Raw genomic sequence first — 21322 nt, 5'->3', positions numbered from 1 at the left:
CTCATAAATAAGAATCTCAACTATAACAATCAATAATTACAAACATTACATAGAGCATTCCATCACATAACCATGGTTGGGTTTATAAAGATAAAAAATAAGACATCATCACGACATCACAATCATAACCCCCAAGCCTCTAGTAGACGTCCTATAACTGGCCAACACTAGTCACCCAAAACCCAAAATAGAAGCATAAAGAAATGCACAATGCAAGAACATGTTTTGGTATGCTAAAATTACATACTTGAATTAAATGTGGAGGTTTTCAGTTTTTCAATTCCAAATTTTAGATAATAAATGGAGAAATGTTTTCATGTATTTCCTAATCCCATGTATTTGTTTTAAAGTTTCTCTCCCAAAACTATTAGATTCAATTTTCCAATTGTTCTAACATTATATGGTTTATATAAACGTTGTCTAGAAATGACTCCTATCGACTTCCATTAGTCAATCAACAATTCACTAATTGCATGATTTAAAACTTCGATTAAACACATTCCAATGATTAACCTTAATTAAACCAAGTTTAATTAAGTTAATTATTAATATCTTTCTGTTTCAAAAAATTGTTGACAAACTATTATTAATATTTTAAATCACTTATCTTTTAAAAGAATGACCCATTAATTCAATCTTTTAAATATAATAATTATTTATAACTTAATAATATATATACATATATACTTATATACATATATATATATACATAAATATACATATATACATATAAAAATAACATTTTATAAAATGAAACATAATAATCAAATCGCAAATCGATTCATAACTTTTGAAGTTGATTACATATATTTGTATGACAAAATGTCACCGCATAGAGGAGGTACCGTGTAGGCTTGCTATCCCAGGCCTGCGATAGTGTCGCAGAGCCTGCGACAGTAGTGCCACTGGCCTCTGCCATGTATACATAGTGGGGTGGGGGTATGGGCTCGTCCCTCCCCACCCACCTTAATTTGCATTCAATTTTTTTTAAAAACAAAACAATCGTATCATATACAATTCGGTTTTCGATTCAGTTTTAATTAAAATGTTTTGCAAAAAATGAAAATCGCAAAGCAATATGACATTCGATTCTTCAATAAGATATATTTATATATATACATATGTATGTATATATATATATATATATATATGTATGCAGATCTAAATTAACATGTCCATAGCAACACAATTCTCAATAAATTTTCTAATGGATTTGGCTATAATTTAAACCCTAGTCTCATGTTCTCTTCAAATCTATGCATATAAAATTTTCTCGATTAAATATTAATTACCCATATTGAGAAAGCATACAACCAAAATAGGGAAAACCCTCATAAAACATATGGAAGACACGATGAAGATAGGAAGTGCAAGATGTGGAAATAGCATAAGCAAAATCACAAGAGTCTACCTGGATTCTGATGCTAATTTGCTTTTCCTCAGAAGACCCGCAGAGAAGCTCCTCCCTTCTCCAAAGTTTCCAAGTCGTCCAATGCTCCAAAACACTCTCCAAATGCTGTGTCTAAGCTTCTAGGAATGCCTGAATATAACAAACTCTCAGGAAGCACCTAGAATGTCTCTAGAAATAACTAGAAAGTGTAGACAACTAAGCATGAGTCTATTCCAACCTTCTAGATGAGTCATAAGGTTGTAGACACCATGTGCTTAATTGGTGCACTAACCCCCATGTTGTTGACATATGAGAAATGAAAAGGTGCGTTAACTCCTAGGCAAGCTTATAACTCTTATTTAGTTTTTTATAACTTTCATTTTAATTTTTATAACTTTTATTATTATTATTTATTTATTACTTTATAATTATTATTAATTTTAATTTCTAATTTTCTTTTATTTAATTCTTTTTCTCATTTAATTAATAATAGTCAAAATATCAAAGATCATGATATTATATTAATTTTCTCCAAATAATTAATTTATTAATTAAATCTATTTATTAAAACTTAATTAATAGAAAATTCACCATAGACCTCCAAGATAAAATATAAAAACCCATCATAGAACAATTCACATAAAATCAGTCTAAAGGGTTAAAAATCACAAAATATGTCATCCGACACATTCGGTGGGTAAAATATCCAGATACTTGTCCTACCTCACTAGGAAAAATAGTTTAAGGGTTTGAGATTTGGACTTGAGAATTTATCTCCCTTCTCTTATCATTGAGATAAAATAATAGGGTACGCTCATCTTGGCAATTCAGGGAAGTCGATATCCGGTACCTGCAACCTACATAAAAACCATGCATGTACATACTATATATATATATATATATATATATATATATATATATATATATATATATATATATATATATATAATACTAAGCTAAACAGGCAATTGCAGGAAGTGGTGCATAATGTAGATCCTGACTATCAGGTGACTATGACTCCCTTCCTTAACCACATAAAAAATGCCATACAATAAGAGCAAACATGCACACCATACACATGCAAGTATGGGGTAAGTATCCATAATAAAGCACATGAGATAATAAACCATCTAACTAATCATCATCAATAACTGAAAGCAATGTAATGATCATCATGCATACATGAAATGTAAAGTCTAAATGATCTCATCATATATCCACTGAATCCATAACATAATGTCTGATAGTCTCAAAACAATACCACTAATCCATCAACATAAAACTAGTCTAACATAGTCTGATGATAACAACAATATGTCCAAAAAAATGTGAATGAGGGCAGGCACTACGATCTAGGATTTATGTTAGGAGTTTCCATCCAATGTGGTATGATGAAACCAAATTTAGATTCAGATGATCAAACTAGAGTTGCTCTTAAATCTATTCATAAGGTATCCATTTTATGAAATCCAATTGCATGATTTAATTATTTGTTCAATTTCCTTGAATTGTGACTCAATTATTAAAAAAAAACCTTTTCTTAAATGTTTTTACAAATTGATTGTCTTTAGACAATACAACTATCTTAAATTTTCATTATATAATTCCTTGCATTGATCTTTTAGTAAATAAAATTCAATTATACATTTTTGTAACTAAAACTCATATGTAACTACTTTTTAGGATTTTAAGCTCATAGATAGAGAAGTTGTATGACGACATGATAATGATTTGAAGAAGTTACTACCAAAAAAAAACTCTATTTAGTGCTGGATCTAGATCACACATTGCTCAATTCTACTTGTTTTGTTGAAGTCCCCCACGAAGAGATGACATATGTCACATCAACTTACTTAAAGGCATGTCAAATGCTGAATCAGGTACATGCTAGTCAGTCAGTTACTTAAATAATTTTTTAAATATCATTTTAGTCTTTGAAATGATTTCTTCTATAGTTGTAAGAACTCCTGCTTTAGTTACCTATTCCTTTTCCTTGGTTACACCTTTCCATGTCTGTTAACAACTCTAATTACCTTTGTTGTTTATTATTAGTCTGTTCACTACTTATTTTCACTTGATTGCTAACTTAAGATTACTTACTCAGACTTATTTATTCTTATTCACTGCTACATTACTTGCAATCCTTTTCATTCATGATAAGAGTTTCTTATTGAGGTGGTACTATGACAATGTTTTCAGTCTATTGTTGTAAGTTAAACATATCTAATTTGATGTCATTTTCCTCTTGAATGTTGATTTCCACTCTTTCAATGAGTGCTTATGCTGATTGGTTTGATCTAGATATTTTATTGTTGAAGAGTAATATCAATGAATCATTATCATTCTTTTCATCATGTTGGCACTCAAAATTGTGTTCTCATTTTGAGCATCTATTTAAAATTTTGAGCTCTATGAGTGCCATAAATGAGATTGTACCTGACTATAAATTTGAGGCCCCTAAGGTGTTTAATGTATCTAACACCTTCCATTCAGCCCATCCACTTGTTCCCTGATGATAAATTGACATTCCGAGTCATTTGGCGAAGTCTTTTTTTGAGCTAGTGTCAAAATCTGCATTTTCACCTAAGTGTCAAACAACAATAGGAGGCTATGTTTGTCATTGAATATCTTGCACCCAGAAATGTTTCATGACTTGCCACTTTGGGAGTGTCTAGTGTCCATACTTGAGAGCCTATGTTTCAAATTTGAAGTTGTTTCGAGTCTTTTTGACTAGGTTTTGAATCCCTCAAAGTTGGTCAGTTATCAATGTCATGCTTATATGAAATGTTCAGAATTCTGGAAAGCCCTGTTTGACGAGTTATAATTTTGACCTAGTTGACCAAAATGTGAAAATTCATTTTGCATTGTATTTTAGATGTCAAAAACTTGTTACATTTCAAGTTTAAACTTATGAAAAATCCATTTGATCAGTTTTCAAACACGATTCCAAATGGAATTTCTATCTTTTTACTAGTGTCAGTATTTGTAGATTGATCGGTATGCCTATTCATGATGTTATAACTTGAGATCTATGATTTCCTAGATCAAATGGATTGTACCACTGTGTTGTCCTCCAAAAATACTCCAAGTATGTTAGTTTTAAGGTTTTTACAAATCCATTTGCACACTTTTTCAAGTCGATTCCATTTCCAAAAATTGCTTTCTGTCAGTATTTCCAGTTTGCAAAATCCAAGTAGCCCACTTTGACCAATCGCCATTTGCGCCCAGTTATTCATCATGAGCCCAAATCACAGATTTATATTCACCTCATTATAGTGAACCAACGCCCCAATTTTTGTATCCCCATGTGCTCATTTACCCAGTTTTCAAAGCCAAATTTGAACCTAGTTTATTACTTTCTGACATGTTTTTAGTGAATATCTTTTGACTCCAAATTTTAATGAGACAAGATTCGATAGGGTGCAAGAGTGTAGAATAGAGATTTAGTGTGCCAATTTTCAAAGTTTGGTCAGAGGTTTGGGTCAATTTTTAAAGCCAATCAATGGACCTCCTGGAGCAAAATTAACAAGTTGCAAATTAATGAAAAATGAGTTTTAAATGATCAATCAATGCTCAAATTTGAGTTTAATTAGTATCAGATTGATCAATAGATCAATTCAGCATTTTAGTTGTCTGGAAATGAAATTTTTTTTTAGCCGAACCCACTTTGGGGTCTGACTAATTTTATTAGATTTGATAGAAATGTGAGGATTATGATAAAAGTATGGCTAGTTCAATTTAGATTGATTCACAACATCAATGGGCTCAACAATCCATGTCATTTAGTACCCACAAATACACCTCACTTTCTAAGCAAGGCTCTGCAAGTGAAGTTGCATCACCAAGAAGAGTTATAAATTCAATGTGACAATCTCCTAGATATCTTTTGTGGAGTTTGAAAGATTAGGGAGCTATAACAATGAAGACCACCATAACAAATTAAAAGTTTTGGGAATGTTCAAGGTGTAGAGCATGGGACTCCTTTACCATGATGGTATCATGAGTCACCTTCTCATCTTGCATGCCCATTTGCAAATTATTCCATATTTGCACCATCACAGATGTCAACATTTTGTAATCTTTGTCAAAAATTTGGTATAACTATTGGTGCCCATAAGTATGATCTTGATTCAGAAACTCCCTTCAACATATTAGACATGCATATAGTAGTGAAGCACTCTATGATGGTTTGTTCTGATGCTTGTGATCTGATAGGAACTGGAAAAATTCAATTGACTGAGGGAAAGATTAATGAGGTGTATGAACTATTTCATGAAGCTTTTTTAATTCTTCAATAGGTCTTTGGTCCAGTGCATCGAGAGGTGGCCAATTGTTGCCGATATCTTGCAATGGTTCTTTATCATCCTAGAGACATGGCTGGAGCTATAATGTAGCAACACAAAGAACTTATCATAAATGAGTGATGCCTTGGTTTAGATCATCTAGACACAACACATAGCTATGGTAACATGGCTCTTTTCTATCATGGTTTGAACCAAACTGAATTAGCTTTGAGGCATATGGCTCAGATGTTGCTTTTTCTCAATGTTGCATGTGGTCCAGACCATCTAAGTGTTGCTGCAACATTCATAAATATTGCTATGATGTATCAGGATATAGGAGGGATGAATATAGCACTCTATTATCTTCAAGAAGCCTTGAAAAAGAATGAGCATCTTCTGGGACATGATTACATCTAAATAACTATTTGTTATCATGCTCTTGCAATTAATTTCAATTGCATGGGTGCATATAAGCTTTCTCTCCAACATGAGTAGAGCACTTATAATGTATTGCCAAAGCAACTTGGTGAAGATGATTCTAGGACATGGGACTCAAAAAATTGGATCAAGACTTTTCAGATCTAAGATGTTCAGATCAAAGCACAAGAAACAAGAAAAAAGCTAGTGTTAAAGAGAATGAATCCAATACCAAGATTAAAGATATTGCCGACGCAGTAAAAAAGGAAGCATTAAAGGACAAAACCCGCAGATTGAAGAACAAGTTGTCTCGCTCCCAATAGAAGAGGCAAGGAACGTAACCAGTTTGGGGTAGACAAATGAGTGAGGAATGGTAGTTTCAAAAAGAAGTCACAGCCTCTAAACAAGACCACCCACATTTTGCAGAGAAATAAGCCATTCACCCAGAAATAGGGTAGTCAATGGCATAGACAGATATGGAAAAGTAGGGCATTGTGAATGGAAAGGAAGCTGCCAACCAAAATGGAGGAAGCCACTTCAAAATGAAAAACGTGTGGGTATGGCATAGTAGTCTATAGAGGGGCCTTCCACAGTAAATAAGGAAGACTCCACGCAGGCCCTTCACACTAATCTAAGCTGTAGATCAAGGAATGAGGATAAAACGTAGGGGAGGAGCCACCTCAAATTAGATAGTAGCCAAAAACCCATGCAAACAATAAAAGGAGCACTCCACGTATAAAAAAATGTAGTCAAAAGGGAAAATAATGAAATTCTCATTATCCCACATTGGCTAGGGAATAGACATTTCAAGTCTTTAAATAGAAACCTTTACAATAACCTCAATGTCTACAGAAATGAGGCTTTTGAAAACCAAGCTCACATGTATAGGTCTCAGTCAACTGCTAGACATATTTAGAGGCATAATTTTGAACAAACAAACATGCAATGAAGAATGATGATGTCAGAAAGTTGTAGGTCACCGAAAAAGGTTGAAAATCTAGCTAGTCGCTACCTTGCTAGCCAAAAAATCCAAGGTTTTCTAGCTAGCAACATAGCGAGTCATCGAAAAAACTCAGAAATTTGGTGAAAGACAAATGAGTTCTAAAGAAGGAGATTTTTCCATGTGTCCTAATTGTGTGGTAGTCATTATCTCACCAACTAAAAGTGATCACTCATTAATCATAGCAACATAGTGAACTTTGATGTAGCGACGACACATGGTATCAAAGATGAGGTCGCTGGCCAATCTCAATGTGACATGTGGTGCACTATTAGCAGGTGATGTGGTAGATTGTGGTCCAATAAAAATATGACATATGTCACCGAAGTGGCCATTGGATTTGGATTGAAGGCTGATGTGGAAAGTTCTCGACCAATCATAGACTGCCATGTAGTAGTCTAATGGTGTCCAGTTAGTTGAGGGGGTAACACAGGAAAAAATAAATCTTTTGAAATTAATGATTTTCCTATGCACATTTTTAAAAGAGGGTAATTTAAAATTGAAAATGTTTTTATCCTATAGTTAAAACTATAGACAAATCATTAATTTTTCAAAAAAATTGAATTTTTAATGAGAAGCCATGGAGCAGAGGCCTGATTTTCAGATGACTATAAATGGAGCAATTTTTAATCAAAATGGACGCTCCAATATACCACCAAAACTGGGACAATCTAAATTTTCCAAATATTAAGTTAGTTTGTGTATAGATCTTCACCAGTTCATTATATAGGCCAATTTGTAAAATCTACGGCATTCTCAGTAGAATTAGTGTTTTTCATAATTGAGCATCAGAGTTTGTTAGAGGGCGGATTTGAAGACCTTTTGAAACTTGAATGTGGTAAAAATAAGCTGGAAGACCTTTTGAAGCCTAAATGTGGTAAAAATAAGCTGGAAAAGATTATTTTGCATTTTTGAGGTCACATTGAATTGATTTTCACTTTTTACCATGCATTTAATTTGGCATTAAAAATTAATTACTTTCTTTCATGATCAAATTTCTGAGATATTTGATGCACTTGAAGGCCAAAATGAAGGGATTTGATTCTGGTAGTTGAAGAGAGAGACTAGAGAGAGGCTTTTTCTACTTCTCGGGAAGGAATTCTGAAGGGACACTTGTCATCTCCTAATCAGATCTAGGATTTTCTTCTTCTCATATCTATCTCTTTCTTTCTCTTGGTACAGGTTCCAATCTTTCGAAGAAAATTTGCACATTACTGTGATACCAAGGTTTTGGTTCCATTCTTGATGCATTCCCAAGACTGAGACACCATATTTTTTAGCATAATTATCTCATATGAACAACAGTAGGAAGGAATATACAGATAGTTTAGATCTATTAAGTTGTTTCATGTTTTTATTCCATACATATGAATGTATTAGTTTCAAGGAAATAAATACAAAGAGCAACAAATGATTGAGTTTCATTTTAAGTCTTGTCTCCTTTATCAGTACCCTTCAATGTTTTATGATCTTTGAAAGAGAGCTTAGGTTGTAGTTGTAGTCTCTTAAGGCTATATGTTATTTTATTGTTGCCTATAACTCAAAGGGTTATGTAAATGCTTCAGAGAAATCAACAGGGTTGTAAGGTTACTAATGGGGATATCATGTAAGAATGAGGTTTAGATTGAGCATAGATGTCTATTTACAAGTTAAATGGACAGATCAAGTATCCAAAGATAGGAATATGTCTCAGATATCCATATGTGTGTTTTTGATTCATGGAATTGCCCAATGGTTAAGGCGCTGATCAGATTATAGGATCATTAGGTCTTATTGCTGCATATCTGAGGTTTTGTTGAATCAACATTATTAATCAAATTGTATTTTCCATTCATGTTGAAGGACCTAAATGTGATGTCCTCACTCAACTTATAAATTTCATTATTTTGCATTTAGCTACTATAGATCTATGTTGTTTCATGAGTTATTAGGAGAAATAAGGGCTTGTATCTGCTGATTATAGATTTAGGTATATGTTTTGCATTGGTACCATACATTAAAATCTTAAGTTTAACCCACCTAGGTCTTGCAGAGCCTAAAGTGAAGAAGGGTCATGCCTTATAGTTGGACCAGTGTCTGAAATAATGTGTTGAAGATGGGAATTAGCTGCCCCTAGATGCGTCATATTCTCATTGGGGTAATTGAAAACCCTCCAACATTTTCAAACTCCAACATATCATATGCTTTATCTTTATCCAACATATTGATTAGAGATTTTATATCCAAGGGCTTAGAATATTGGTAAAGAAAATATTTGAAGGTTAAGTGATTAGAAGAGAAGTAAAAATCTTTCTTCCTTTTTTTTGTTTGGAGAATGGAGATAGAGAGTGGAATAGAAATTGATTCTTTCAACAAGAATCTTTAGAGTAGAGACTCTTGTAGAAACTACTAGTAAAGTCATCACTTTCAAAGGTAAGATAATCATCTTTCATTTTGAAATCTATATTTCATGTCAATTTTCATGCCTCAATATTCATGATTTTTCTAACAAATTAGTCTTATTGTTGTTCTTTCTTTAGATTGTTCAGTTGTAGTAGCATGGAGTGAAAAGAAGCTATTAGTAATACAAGATGTTTAGGCTGAGACTTTTTTAATGGTCCCTAAGATTCTTATTAGGCTAATAATGATTTAACCAAGGTTCTGAATCTTGTCCTGGCAAAGCTTACATTTCCTAAACCTTTTTTTTTCTTTTTGTTTTTTAATGAACTCTATTTACACCTTCTAACTTTGTTGAATAAAATTCAAGATTTTGTTCATACAGAGCATAAATATGATGTTAATATTTTCTTTTCTTGATTATATTTTCTATTCTGCTACATATAGTTCCAATGTCTTTGACAAAATTAATTGAGCCAAAGGTTTAATAGATGTTATTCAAAAATTCATGTCTTGACTATTGTAATGGTTTGGACTTGTTTAACAATAGAATTACAAGGACAAGAAATTTGGCTGCATTATCATTCTTGGAGTTGAAGCATGTTTGATTGATTTTTTTGGTAGTTTTTTATTTTTTGCTCAAAAAAATTTCCTCTCAGAAAAGTCACTTAGGTCATGGCAGGAATTAGCAAAATTCAATGTGTCCTCTGTACATCCATCGTATATGGCTTTTGCATGCTCTTGACATTGGTATTATTATGGTGATTACATTTCATCACTACAACAATTGACTCTATTTTTACAATACACACAAACTAATCTCAATTATTGCAGAGACTATGAAAAGAAATGAAAAATAATTGATTTGAGGTAATTTTTTTTAATGGAGTTTGATGTTTTAATTTAATGCAAAGGTCTATTTTCTTGATATAAATTGCATAATCATTTGTATCCTTTTCTAAGAAGTTAGCATAAGAAACAATACTTGTGTGTGGCCAAAGTGATCCAAATTATATTTTATAAGAGTCTATCACTACAGTAATTTAGAGAACTGTAATTGAAATGAAATATAATTATAAAATGCTTGAATAAAAGAATTTAAAATTGTTGAATTGTTATTGATAAAGTTTTAGATTATTATTTTTCATAATAACTAAAATTTGTGTTCTTTGAGAAGAGTATATCATGTTGCAATGACCATGATCATGGTAGATCTAATGTTGGGAAGACAACTTTGTCAATTTTTTGCATTATTCATTAAAGGGTGCTAGCTCAATGGAAGAGAACTCGCTTTATAAGTAGGAGGATGGTGGTTCAATTCCATAGTGTCGTAATATGACTAAATTAATGATTAAATAAACTACCAAACATATAATATACTACCATATATACTACCAAATATACTACCAAATAAATTACCAAATATACTACCCAAAAAATTACCAAATCAACTACCAAATATATTACCAAATCAACTACCAAATATACTACCCAAAAAATACCAAATATACTACCAAATAAACTACCAAAATCACCAAATTAACTACCATATAAACTACTAAGTCACAACAATAAACAACTAAATTTGGTTTGGAGATGAATGTCCTGTAATAAACTACCATTGGTCAAGTGATCAAAATTAGTCACATATCTACAATTTTTAGTAATTTATTTAGTAATATATTATTATTTTTGTACTACTGTCAAGGCTCTATGGTGGAAGACGACCAAGTTGAAAGGGTAGGAACTAATTTATTTATTTAGTAAATCTTTATTAAAAAAATTATAATAGTTTTAAGCTTTAGGGACAAATGTCCTCCAAATAATGGTTAGTTGATTTAACTATTTCTTTAACCACTAGGAGGTCAGATTTTTAGAGAGACCTCTTGACTATTTAAAACTCTATATGTTGGTACATAAACTTAATTAGGGGTTAGAAAGCTAAACATAAAAACAATACAAATAGATAGTGATTTTGGCCTTTTGGTTTTGAAAAGAAAGTGGAATGAACTTATATGCTTTGAAATAGAATTTTTTCAATCTTTGAACTTTGATAATAGAAATTATGGTCCAACAATAATTTGTATCTATTGTGTTTAACTTTATGAAGTTGTTATTTCTTGAGGAATGTTGAGTTTATGCCTTCTATGATTTTATTTGATTCAGAGTATGTTGTTATCCCATCTTTAAATGTTTGCTAAATAAGTGGTAGATTCAACTTAGTTTATGATAAATGGAAAACTATTCTTTTAGGTTTTTTAAATTAATCTCATGTTTTTATCATATTAAGCCCCTTATCTAAGAATAGGGTGTGTGATCTTAAGTACTTTTAGGTTAAAAGTACCATATACATACATACATACATACATACATACATAAATAAATAAATAAATAAATAAATAAATAAATAAATAAATAAATAAATAAATAAATAAATAAATAAATAAATAAATATATATATATATATATATGTATGTATATATGTATGTATATATAAAATAAGATTTATTGAAAATCTTATAAGGGAGTTGTACTTTTTGTAATTCATAGGGAAGTGAATATTAAGGCCTACCCAACTATTGCGAATTATTTTTATCTAAAGGAGGTAGTAGAGTCAAGCTAGTGAGTATGTACTGAAGAGAGAAATCTATTCACCAACAAATACAAAGATAGACTTTCATGTAATGTATTCCATATGGATTCATGCCATTTGTTGTTTAGGTGTCCATGGAAATATGATGTGGAAGCCTAAACTAATGAGAAGCATAATTCCTTCCTTATAACAAAAAATGATAGAAATTCCAAAATGGACCATTATGAGAAGAGGGAGAAAAAAGAGTAGGGCTAGGTATCAAGCTAGTGAATGAAAGGAATTTCTAGACATCATGAAATATAAGGATAACCAAGGTTATCCTCTAATTTAAAAACAAAGGGGTGGATCTTATTTGCAAGACACTAAGGAGAAAAATGTTCCTAAGGAGATACATAAATTGCTAGAGAGATATAAGGGCATAATGGTAGAGGTAATTCCCAACACCTTATCACCAAGCACAAATATCATTCATCAAATTCACTTCTACTCAGTGCAACATTTTCAAACAAATTAACCTACAAGATGTCACTTGTAAAAAATGCAGAGATAAATAAACAAGTACAAGGACTTTTAGACAAAGGATTAATAAGAAATAACTTAAGCCCTTGTGTAGTACCAATAATACCTTTTCCTAAAAAGGGATGGTAAATGGAGGTTATGCATTGACTCAAGATTCACTAATAAAAATACTATTAGATACAAATTTCCCATGCATAGGAATAAGGATCTCATGGACTACTTAGGAGGGTCATGTTATTATTCAAAGATAGAACTAAAATTTGGTTAGCATCATATCATGATTAGATAAGGCGATGAGTGGAAAATAAATTTTAAGATCAATGAAGGTCTCTATGAATGGATGATCATCTTATTTGGTTTGCAAAATATATGAAGTACCTTTATGTGTTAGATAAATGAAGTATTAGGTGAGCTCATTGGAAAAGAAATGTGGTTTTCCTTGATGACATTATTGTTTTTAGCAAGATAAAGGAGGAACATTTGAAGCATTTAGACTAGGTCTTGAGGAGGTTTCATGAAGAAAAGTTGATAATAAATTTAGATAAATGTGAGTTTTTAAGTGTTCCAAAGGTAGATTAAAAATGGATCCATCCAAAGTAGAGGCTATTCTTAGTTGGCCTAAACCTAGAGTAGTGGGGGACACAAGAAGTTTTCATGGACTATCAAAATTTTATAGGAAGTTGATCGAGAACTTTAGTCATATCTGTACACCTATTCTTGATACCATAAAGGGAAGTAATAAAGGTTAGTTCCTTTAGAATAAAGATGTTGATAATTATTTTGATTATTTGAAGGATAGAGTAGCATATTATCCAATTCTTATTTTCCCTAATTTCAACAAACTATTTACTATGGAATGTGATGCAAGTAACTTAGTAATTGGGGTAGTCCTGAGCTAGGAGGACATAGAAATAACTTTAGTTTTAGACCAGCTAATTAAAAAAGAGGCATTCCACCCATGAATTAGAGCTATATGCAATGGTGTAGACACTAAGGAAATGGAGGTACTACCTTTTGAAAATTTAAGAATTTTTTGTTTATATGGATAACCATACACTTAGTTTCCTAAATGGACAAGAGAAGTTGAATAACATGAAAATGAAGTGGGTTGAATAGTTGCAAGCCAAAACTTTCACCATTTAGAACATGAAAGGTTAGGATAAAAAAGTGGTTAATGTATTGAGTAGGAGGGTACTTACTACCCAAGAAGTACAATCACAAAGTATGGGAGTTGAATCTCTCAATGGGTTATAGATAGATGACTCTGATTTCAAAGAAGGATATAAAGTTTGTGAAACTCTTGTCATTTTAAGTTTATGATTTTTTTATAGGATTCTCTACTTTTTAAATTAAGTCAACTTTGTATTCACAAGGGTAAATATAACAAGGGAAAAACACAATGGTAGTCTAGAAGGTCATTTAGGAGTAGACAAGACATTAGAGCAAGTAAAAGGGCTTTAATTTTGGTATACGTTGTAACATAATGCCAATATGTTTGTAGAGATTTGTCGTACTTTCCAGAGATCCAAAGGAACATCATTAAGTATAATCATTTACCAATCATTATCCATCCCTAACAGACCTTGGAAAAGTATACTTGTATAGATTTTGTTTTGAGTCATCCTAGGATACTAAGGGATTTTGACAATGTTTTTGTTATGGTAGATAGATTTAGAAACATGACACACTTCATAAATTTCAAATATAAAAATAATGTCTCTCTTATAACATGTATGTTCTTTAAGGAGATTGTTTGGATAAATGGTTTTCCTCTCAACATAGTCATTAATAGGGATTCAAGGTTTATAGGGTACTTTTAGTACACTTAATGGAAGAAGTTGGTACTCAATTATCTTTCACCTTAATATATAACCCTTAGAATAATGGTAAAGCTAAGGTGGTCAATAGGTCCTTGGTAAATATATTGAGATGCTTGAAAAATCAAAATGGTCAAACTTGGGACATGGTAATTGGCCAAATAAAGTATGCTTATAACAAATCCATTAATAGGAGTACTAGAAAATTTCCCTTTGAGATTGTGTATGGGATTCATCATAGAGGTTTTCTATAATTGAGAGACTTGAATGGGATGGGAGGAAGACCACTCAAGGGAAAGACTTTGTAGTGACCATGAAAGAAATCCATGGTAGGGTCAAGGAGGTATTGAAAAAGAATGTAGAAAAGTACACACATAAAGTTGATGAAAGAAAGAGAGAAGTGTGGTATAAGGTTTGAGATACAATTATGATCTACTTGAAGAAGGAGATACTCCCTAAGGCTCAACCAACCAAACTACTTTTGAAAATTATTGGCCCATGCACAACAATACATAAGTTTGGATCTAGTGCTTGTGAAATCAATTTACCATAGGATTTATCAAGCTCACCTATATTTAATGTTTGTAATTTGTTTCCCTATAAAGGTATTGTAGATGTAGGTACTAAGAAATATGAATATGTTGAATGAATTAAGGATCTTACCCCACATGAACCTTTGAAGCTTGAGAGGATCTTGGATTCCAAAATTCTTAAGAAGGCTAGGAACTTAACCTTTAAATAAGACCTTTTAAATTGGGTGACTTTCCTAATGAGAATTATATCTTGATGAATGAAGAGTACATTTTGAAACATGACACTACAATTGCTAACTTTTTGCCTCAAGGGACTTGGGGTTTCTCCAATCAGGGGAGTATGGTGTAGAAGCACATAATAAGTTGATATTATCATGCTAAATTTCATGTAATAAGATGTAATAAGGTATTGCAAAGATGACTCACTTAATATATGCATTGTAATAAGGTCATAATTCTAATTTACTATATGTAACCTATCATGACCTACTTGGTCAAATCTGGTCAAAGGTCACCCAAATTATGTAGATAGGTGCCAATCATGTTTTTATAATGTCTTTGGTCATATTTGGAATAATTTTAAGGTTGATATGGTTATTTTATGGTTTAATAGAAAAATGTGCAAAAGTTGTCAATGTTGTCAAAAAGTTGCTTTACAACTTTGACAAAATTTTGTACAACTTTGACAAAATTTTGTGCAATTTTGAACCCAACAACTAACTAGTTTGAGAATTAGTTGGGGCTAGTTGGAATACTTCTAAAAAAATACCAACTATACCAAAATATAATTTAACTTGAATATTTGATGAAATTTGAATGAGAATTGATTGGATTGTTTTATATTTGTGATATTCCTATTTATTTCATTACACTTGTATGAACATTTATTGATTGGAAAGAAAAACCATGAACATGATTTGATATATCCCTAAATCCTCTTTCCATTACATTTTATTTTAATGTGTTTGTTTGAAATTATTTATAAAATATTTAGTGAAAATAATTTTGAAACCCTCAATACCCTAAGTTTTTGAAATAAATTCATGGAAACCTGGCATTCCACTATGTAATTGGCCCAAACCTTGTAGAATATTAGGCTAACATGTGTATAATAATATGAAAAAATAAGATCAATGATGATTAGCATTAGAGGAGAGCAAGGAATAAATTAAATTTAGGCATGGGTAGGAATTTTGTAGGGAGGATTATGAGCACTCCAGGGCATGTTGGATTGTGTGTAGATTGTAAATTTGGTGGGTTGCAGACCAAGTGAATAGGGGCCCATGGGCCTTTCAAAAATATTTAGAGAAGACAAAATTTTAGGGATGAGATGCTAGAACATAGATTCCCCATAAGACGGAGCTGGATACTAGAAAGGTGAATAATGCTTGTGATCCCCTTTGCTCCTATGACACTTAGGTCTATTCAAAACTTTGGTCAACCCTTTTTGGAGTCAAAATGACTGGCAAGTCAAAAATATCTTTGATAAGGAGAAAGGGAAATTTGTCATTGCTTTCTTAGATGAGCTTATTGGTCATAATATTAGGATGATGTTGATGACCCTAGATGGAAAGTTCGTTGGTCCTAGACCAAACATTGATGCTTTAAGAATCTTTTTCAAGAAGAAATGGGAGCTAAAGGGAAGAGTAGAGATCTCAACAATGGTGAAAGGATTTCTTTCCTTTTCATTTTTTTTTCAAGAGGATTTTACAAGTGTTTTTATGGGGGCCCTTGGGTGACTGGTAAGGCTATTTTGGCTCTCTAGAAAAGGTCTTCCAATCTATATTTACATGGTTCATTCTTCATTCAATCCCTAGTTTGGGGTAGGATCCCATAGCTCCCTCTAGAGTTTTGGTATGAGGATGTTTTCAAAGGCATAGCTAGTTCTTTTGGTGAACTATTGTCTATTGACCTAATTATAGTGTCATGGAGAAGGCTAATGTATGTCTGAATTTGTGTTGGAGTGGAGAAAGATAAAGATATGTTGGAGGTCATTGAAATCTATTCCAAGCTTAGAAAATGGATACAAAAGGTAGATTTTGAAAGTGTTCGATTTGCATGTTTTCATTGTAAGAAGGTGGGTCAAATAGCCAAGTTATGTTTTTCCTTTGTTGCTAAAGATAAAGGTAGGAGAGCACAAAAGAAGGAGTGAAGAAAGAAGTAAAAAGCTTATACTTATGAAGAGAAATATAATCTAAAGTTCTCTTCCCCTCTTAAAGGAGACTAGGAAATTGAGAAGGGTGATAGCCAATTGAATGGGGGGAAAGAGCCCAGGTTTAAGGAAGTTGATAATTCAAAAATGAGTTGCAGGAAGGATAGACCTCAAGAAACTAATCAAAAGGAGACATAGGGGATAAAAATTTGGTAGAAGGGGGTTATTCCAATTCTTTTTGATAATACTTAGAGAAAATATCTATTGTGTTTGATTCCATTGAGGACCACTCCATGAAGGAAGGGGAGATTTAGGACAAAAGGGAGTCTTTGAAAAGCTCTACCCCTAATGTGCCCTTTTAGGAGGCTCAACCCTATAATGTGTTAGGAGGATCAGAGTACCAAGTCTTTGACTCAGGATTCAAGAATACCCTAGTCAAGAACATGGTGTTAGAATTGTTTAGAATAACTGAGAGGTGGGGGGGACATTATGAACCTACAAAAGTGATTTGTATGATTACAAATTACTTTTGTAGGTTCAAACCACTATTTGGTTCATATGCTAATTCATTGATAAGTCCACTTTTCAACTCTATCTCTTAACTTATTCAACAACCCTTCAAGTAGTCAATCTTATCCACATCAAACTTAATCCTTCTACTTAGGTCCACTTATCAATATCAACAATATCTGCACAAGCAATACCTTCTCTTTCTTCACTCTCACTCTTACACCCTTGTGTGCCTCTATTCCACCTTTCTATGTGTACATGTCTCTAAAGTTAGACTCTATACCTCCTTAAATAGGTAATTCTTGCTTTGTCATTTTCCATGATCATCATAGATCTTAGGGTTTGCGATTTGTTTCATCAAGTTCATTGTATCTGTCCATCTTCCTTCTTATATAGAAACTTCTCATCCATTGAATTCAAACTTAGGTAATATACCTAATCCTCACCTTGAATTAAATGATCCAACTCACCAGTCTTATCTTCAACATAGTTTCCTTATCCTAAGAAATCAACTAAGTCAACTAGAAATCATGATTCCTTAAATACATTCAAAGTATTGTCACTTGAAAATCACTAAGTTTTGATACTCAGTCATCATTTAATCACTCAGTCACTATAGAACTTCTTGGCTTGACATCAACTAGTTTGACCGGTTGATACTGATGCTCAGTCAACACTAAATTTTCTTGGCACTTACTATGGCTCAGTTGACACTAGCATCACTCAAAATTCCTTGGTCTTTCACTTTATTTCTCACTTTGGCTTTACATCAGTGATATAAATAATAACTTTGGTTTATCAAAGTTTAACTAATCAAATGTCCATTGTAACTTCCTTTTCATAGCTCAACCTTTCCTCTAGGTGCTTTTGTTATGATCAATCTCTCAAATCCTCTTCATCAATCAAAATAGATATGACATTTAGATTAGATAACAACATGTCTCATCATTATATTTGACATGAATGACAAAACAAAAAGTGTTTGAATTGTAGTTTCAACACATAGATCCCTTGTTTTCTCAGTGTTAAGGAGGGGAAACTTCAAATGAGGAGGAATGGAAAATAATTTCAAAGAAAAATTCAAGAAAGAAGAGAAATAGAGATCCCTCTTTAGCTTCACTGGTAGTGACTCAAAGTAAAAATGAGCCATATGTAGGAGCCAAACCAAAAATGCCAGGACATAAAAAGGAAAGCATGGTGAGAGAGGAAAAAACATAGAAGATTATAGTGGATAGAACCCAGATGACCATACAAGAGGCTTGTTATCATAAAAAAATGGTCATAATGTGGAATATTCATGGTCTAAATGGACCACACAAACATAATGTTTTGAGAAATCTTATTAGAGATAATAAACTTGATATTTTCTCAATCCAAGAGACCAAAATGACTAAGGATAGAGTGGAGGCTATGAAATTTTGTAAGAATTTTTTTGTTGCTAGATCCAACTCTGAGTGGGCATTTGGTGGTCAAGTAGTTCTATGGAACTCTCACATTTTCAAAGGTGAGGCTATTTTGAAGGAGATTATCTCTTGTTAGTCAAGTTTTTTAATTCTAGAGATGATAATAACTGGTATGTTCTAAATATTTATGCTCCTAATTCAAAAAGAGACATGGCTATATACTGGGATAGAATTAGGAATCTTATTGGCATAATTTTGAATGCTAGAGAGATTATTATGGGAAATTTTAATACCCCCTTGAAAATCTAGGATAAAAAGGAAGATTGGAGATAGACCTAGACAACATGATAGACCTTATAAATCTTATTAATAACCTAGCTCTCATTGACGTGGATCTTCAAGGAGCTATTTTTACCTAAACAAATAAGAGACATGGGGTTGATTGCATTCAAGTTAGACTCAATAGAGCCCTGATAATTTTTGACTAGTTGGCTTCCTTTTGATGCTCGATGTCAGCTTTGGCTAGGATTGGTTTGGATCACTCCCTTATTTCTCTAGTGTTGGATACCTTGCATAGAAAGAAAAGTTACCCATTTAGATTTGAAAAGATGTGTTTGAATCATTTGAATTTATGGGATAAGATTCAAGAGTGGAAAGATATTAATATTGAGGGTACAACCATATTTAAAGTGGAAAAAAAACTTAGGAATGCCAAAGATAAAATCAAAATTTGAACAAGTATGACTTTGGAAATATCTTTGAATCAAAATTTGGCATGGTATTGGATATTAACTAGATTCAAGGTTCCATCCAACATTTGGAATATGTCAAAGATAGGTTGATTCAGAAAAAAACCTTTCTTTCTTCTATCTTGATATAATAACTAAGGATGAGGTTTATTGGAGATAGAGGTCTAGGTCTATTTGGCTATATGAGGGGGACAAAAACACTAGGTTCTTTCACCTCACACCCCTAAAGCATAGGGAAAACAACATAATTTCTAAGTTGGTGAAAAATGATACAATAATTAGGGAAGAAGAAAGCATTTTTAAGGAAACTAAGAGATTTTTTGAGAAGGTCCTTATTGGGAACATGTCCTTATCCATGGAGAATCACAACAAACTATTTGGTCATATCCATGCTATTATTGGAGAGAATTAGAACAAGAATTTGAGTGTCATTCCCTTAGTGAATGAGGTGGAAAAAGGCTCTTTTTTCCTTTGAAGGTTATAAGGCCCTGGGTTCAGATGGTTTTCCTATGTTCTTTTTTCAACAATTTATGGGGTATTGTAGCTAACACTATTACCAACATGATGGTGAGGTGTGCCTCATGGATGACATGGAAAGGAAGTGCATAATTTCCTAACAATGTCATTTCATGCATTAATTATAATATCATTAATGGGAAAAGAGAAGCAATTATTAAATAAAATAGAAGTAGTTAAAAGTGACTAATTTTTGATTTCAAGAAGTAGGAAAAGGTGAAAGGATGACATTTTTAATTATATTTCCATTCTTTCACATGATTTTTGGGTGTTTTTGAGAACCATTGCTTCAAAATGTGTTTAGTTTTTACTTGACAGTGTGAATTATGATTGGTTTAGTTCTAAGTTCAGCAATTGCAAAAAGAAGATCATGGGGGGTCAGTGTAGGAGAAGGGAACCATCAAATTGTGGTAAATGGAGAAGGAGAAAAAAGGTTTGAGAAATTTTGGAGAGAGGTGGTTTGACTAATTTTGTAGAGAGACTCCATGGTGGGAATCCACAAGTCACCCAACTTTTTTTGAGGAAGTGGAATGAAGGAACCCTGAAAGTTGGTGGCTAGAAATTCACCATCATCGAGGAACTCATTTCCAAACTGACTGGAATTCCAATAGTAGGGAAAGAATTTTATAGAGATCAATTTTTTTTGTATGTGATTATCAAGGGTTTCTTAAAGAGCTAGGTGAGAGTGAGGCCCTTGTTAAACAAGAAGGTAAAACCTATTACTATCCTAAATTCATTAAGAAGCTCTGGAGGTTTGTGTTATGTGAAATTGTTTACCATGTTACTTTGGATGGTAGATTTTATAGGATCTTTTCGCACCAATTTTCCCTCCTAAACCATTTCAGGCATGACATTAAGGTGTTCATTCCCTTTTATCTTTACTCATCCACAAATTCTAGTATTAATGGCTCGAGGGAGAAAGTTTTTACCAAACCACCTCTTCATAATGGTCTAATGATACTCATATATGAGTACATTAAATCTCTCTATTGGTAAGTTTCTTGAGGTAAAGGGGGTGGTGAATGAGGCTGAGGATGTTTTAGAGGATTTTCAAGATTTCTTTG

This window comes from Cupressus sempervirens, chromosome 4, assembly GCF_028749045.1.
Source record: "Cupressus sempervirens isolate cs-2001-9-10 chromosome 4, ASM2874904v1, whole genome shotgun sequence".
Classification (NCBI taxonomy): domain Eukaryota; kingdom Viridiplantae; phylum Streptophyta; class Pinopsida; order Cupressales; family Cupressaceae; genus Cupressus; species Cupressus sempervirens.
The sequence above is the reverse complement of the archived record's forward strand: the minus strand, read 5'-3'. Positions refer to the sequence as shown.